A 4,848-nucleotide genomic window follows, 5' to 3' on the forward strand; every position below is an offset into this window, starting at 1 on the left:
CTCCCTCCCTGAGGCTCAGGCTGCTCATCTGGACCTGTGTCACAGGTCTGCGGCCAATACATTCATTCGTCCTCTCACTCACTGTCTCCTGCAGGACAGTTCTGAACATGAAACCCTCCTGATCAAGGACATTAAATGGCTCCCGTTGACTAGACGCTCAGGTGCTAGTGCTGAATTCAGAACCCTCTGCCTGACTTCAATTGGCTGCCAGTAGGGTTGTGCATCTTATAGTACAGCTTGCCACCAGCCACTCTATCTCATACCTCCAAGCCTCTGTTAATGCTGTCTTCCATCTTGGAATGACTCCTTTCTCAATCTTTTCCACTTGACAAAAGTCGTATTCATTTCTATCATCCAGAACTCTGGTTGTGAACCTAAGCAAACAAGCAAACAAATGAATAAATAAATTCCAACTCAAATAGACTCCAGCAAAAAAAGATAAATTTTGGTTCCTCTAACAGAAAACTCTAAAAATAGCATCAACTTCAGGCATGGCTGGATCAAGAATCAAACATCAGCCTCAGGAATCTTATATTTTCTTTCTTTCAAGTGCAAGCGAAAGTTTATTTAGAACCTCACAGAGGTAGAAAAAAGTGATCAAACTGGGCTTCGTGGGCTCAGAAACAAGTTACAGAGTCAGAAGAAGAACCCTTAGAGCTTAGAGTGGGCTGGGGTGAAGGTACCGTGTTCCATAAGGGAGAGACAGAACGGAATCCAATGTTTTCTCTTTCCAGGCTTGGAAGTAAGGGCTTAGGTGCCTAAGTTTTGTCATCTGTTTCTATGGATGTATGTCTGCATGAGTGTCGATGCACAGGTGGGTGGGGCAATGTCTTCATGGGGTGGGTACCTGTTAGTAGGGCCTGTATGGTTGATTGTCTTATTTCTATGGGTGATTTTGTCTTTATTGATTTTGTCTTTGTGGATGTGTTTTTGCAGAGGATTCCCTGTGACTTTTGTCCCTTTGAGAGAGGAGAGATGACAGAGATAGTGAGGGTCTCTGGGATTTACCAGGACCTACATCAAGGTCATGACATGCCCCTCAGGGCCAGGGCCAGGGAAGAGATGAGAGCCAGGGAAGATGGGAGGAGAGCCAGGGAAGATGGGATTGGGGAAGGTGTCGGAAAAGAGGGAACAAGAAAGAAAAGGTGGGGTGTGGGGGCATTTGCTGCAGGCCCACTACATGCCACAATGGGACTCCCTGCAGCAGGCCAGGATAGTGGGACACTTGTCTCCATTTAATTGATGAAAATACTGAGGCCCCGAGAGGCTCAGATCTCTGCTTCTACCTGACTTCTTCCTGGGGCATGGGACTCCTGTGTCCGAGTGTCACAGTGCCCCCACATGGTGAGTCACAGGCAACTCACACACATCCTGGCCCCAGAAGCTCCCAATCTTCCTTCCACTGCCTCTCCATCTTCCTGGTCCTTATCCACAAACCCTGGAGTTGGCCTTGATTCCTCTCTTACCCCACACCTAATCTGTTAGCTCCTCTTGATGGCACTACCTTCCAAGTGCAACCCACTTCCACCCAGCCTCACTCCCTTCACAACCTCCACCCAATCCCGCCTCCGTCATCTCCTGCCTGCATTCTCCTTCTCCCTGGTCTCTGGCTTCCATTCTCTATTCCCCAGCCCCACCTCACAGTCTGTTTTCTCCTGAGCAGTTTGAGAGCACCTGTTAACTTTGAGCCATGACTCAAACGTTAACATCCCTCCTCTGCTCCTCTGCTTGCAACCATCCATGACTCCCAACTCACACAGAACAAAACCAAAGCCTTCTCTTCTGCATTGGAAGGTCTCTGTGCTCCACTCTTCATTGTTTGCTCAACATCTGTGTTCTCCACTGGACATTCCTTGGTCTCTGTCCTCTCCATTGGGCATTCCATTCCCCCGATCCTTACTGGATGATTTCTATGTCTGTCCACACCAGCGTCCCACATTCTGTGACCATACTGAGATCCACACTCTCATTCCACACTGACTGTCATACTACAGTACTCTAGAAAATGCATCTCTCAGATATCCAACGCCCTTCACTGTGTTTGTGCCCAGGCCATAATTCCCACGGAGCTTCCAGCCAGTGACTGAGCTCCTAGAGGACTCGGGCCTTACTGTAACACTGGCCCTGGCCAATGTCACTACGGTGTCCTTAGCAAAGGAGGTCCTTAGCAAGGCTGGTGGGAGGACACTTCCATATAACCTTCCCTGCTTCCTCCCCAATAGAGCCAAGGGACATATCCAGGGTCTGGATGCAGAGGTTTTTCTAGAACCCAGTAGCCTGCCCACGGTTCCTTTGTGGGCTAGGACATCGCACACTGTACATGCATAATCACACACACACAACACATGCCACAGCCTTTTTCTGAGTCCCCAGGCTAGGAGCCTAAAGATATGGGGTGAACGCCCTGGAAGCCAAGATGGATTTTATGTATGTATTACTATTTCTATTTCATTTTAAAATATTGAGTGGGAAGCTCAGAGTCCAAAGCACATTTTTGGGCGCCACCTAATGGCAGATGGCAAAAGTGCAGGCTACATGCAGGTGCCCTGGGGTTCCCCCACTCTTTGAAGCAGCCCATGTTTTTATGAACTCCACACTGAGCATTTAGCTTGTCGCACAGACTACAGAGACTGGCTTGGCTTCTTGTCCACTGCGAGGGTGAGACCCAGAGGCTGAGAAGGGACCCTCTCTAGCTCTGCCTCAGTGTCCCCCAAGGGTCCTGTGTCTGGTTGTATGGGGGGTTGTGACCATGACACTGTGAGATCCACCAGGTGGGAAGTTTATCCACCTCATGGAGATGGCCAGGGTCCTTGTGACCCAAAGGAGGGGATCCCCAGAAGGTGGAAAATTTGCACTCTCGAGGTGACCACCATGCCAGTGCTGATGCTGCTGCTGGGGATGGCGGAGGGTGTCTGCACGGCCTGGATCCCAGAGTCCACTGTTATGGGCTGGTGTGGGGCAGGGGTTCACTCCTCTGAGGCTGTGTTGGGGCACAAGGGAGCAGGTGAAGAGTATTTAGGACCTGAGTCTGAGTTGGGTGAGAGGACTCCCCACCCTAACTTGGACACCCTACAGAGGCTTTGAGTTCACCCCACACCCTCTGCATTCTCCGCAGGCCTCCCAGCACAGGTGGGGGCCCCCCTAACACCTTTATCCAGGTCAGAGGCTGTGAGTTGTCTATGGCACCCTCTTCCCTTTACCCACACATTAGAGCCATCCAGGGATCCTGGTGGCTCTGCCCCAAACACGCCTCCCTCCCAGCCCTTCAGCCTCCTGCTGCTGTTGCCCATTGCCCCCCCTAATGAACCCTCCACCATGGGAGTCCTGATCATGCCATGTCCCTTCCCTGAGAAACTGGGGCCCCAAGACCCCTACTCTACTGGGGATGATGTGTCAAGGACTCAAAGTTCCGTGCAGGACAAAGCCCACCTGGGGTCTGGCATGTGGGTGTTGATTCCCTGCGCACAACCACTTAGAGTGCCCCACCTCACAGAAAGTTCTGCCACCTCACATATTCTGCCCTCTCCCCACCCCTGGAAGGAGTCAGCCCTAAGTCTTGGTGGGGAAATGAGGACTACAGAAGAGGAGGTGCTGAATTCCAGGGACTGGGACTGACTTTGAAGCCTGTTCTGCACATGCTTCCCCTCTTTACCCACCATCTGTGACTGTGTGAATGAATGGTGGGATGCAAGGCTTTGGAGTTTACTGCAAAAGCACCTCTGTGTGGTGCTGGGGTGACAAGAGGAGACAAGGGTCTTCAACAGCCAAGCTGAACCAATCAGCTTTGGATCTTTGTAGAATGCTGTGGGGGGGGGGGGGGGGTGGACACATCTTTTAGGCGCTGATGCCAATATTCTGTGTTCACATTCCTGTCCAAATTGGTGATTTGCACTCAACAAACGCTCTGTCTGCTTGCCTTAGCAGTCGCAGCCATTTCTTGGCTTGGGGCAGTGCAGAGGCCTTCCTGGAGGAGCGGACATAGAGTTAGGCCTTGGAGGGTAGGAAGCAGCCTTTTAAAAAAAATGAGTTGGGGGATGAGGGAGGTGGTCCAGGAGGAAGGACTAGCATTGTCTTGGGGATGGAACTGCAAGCATTTCTAGGGGCATCAGGAGTCAGTGTGGGGGACAGGGGCAGAGTGTGTGGGGCAGCTGAGGAGCTATGACTGTCAAGGGCCTATCTGAGTGTCATAAAGGTCCCACTGAGACCACCTGCAAGGTGACTGGAGGTGGGTTGAGCAGAGAGAGCTCCCTTGCGCTATTGGATATCCTCAAGTCTGCCCACACATGGGACAGGCCAGGGAGCGGGGGGAGTGTAGTGTGCACCTCAGAGTAAGCGGGTAACCGAGGGGCTCTCTCCTCCCTCCCATGGAACAAAACTGCTGAGTCAAGGGGTCAAGGGACAAGACATTTAAAAGAGAAACAGCATAGTACCCCAACATTGGAATTTCTCAGCTACTTTTTTGCTGCAAGCAATTTTGACCAGCCTGAGGACTTGCCCCTGAGCCTACCACCAGTCACCCCCAAAGTTGGAGGGTAAATAGCCAGCCCCCCCTCCCCACCCTGGGGATGGAACCTCTAGAGGCACACTCCACATGTTCCCCAAAGGCCAGCCCTGGTGCCCTGCTGCTGTCACGTGCTCGTTTGCGCCCCTTGCAGAGCCCCTGTCCTCACATCGCCATCCCACCCTAGGAATTTCTCCCCATACCCGACCCGTGCTTGAATCCTCACTCAGGGCGGAATTATGGCGGGAATACCCCACACCCAGGCAAGGCTGGAATGAGGCTACTGGAGGAAGTGGGAGGACCTTGGTGCAGGTAGGGGTGGCTCTGAGCAGCGACAGATCGTTTCA

Source organism: Phyllostomus discolor, chromosome 8 (genome assembly GCF_004126475.2).
Source record: "Phyllostomus discolor isolate MPI-MPIP mPhyDis1 chromosome 8, mPhyDis1.pri.v3, whole genome shotgun sequence".
NCBI classification, from domain to species: domain Eukaryota; kingdom Metazoa; phylum Chordata; class Mammalia; order Chiroptera; family Phyllostomidae; genus Phyllostomus; species Phyllostomus discolor.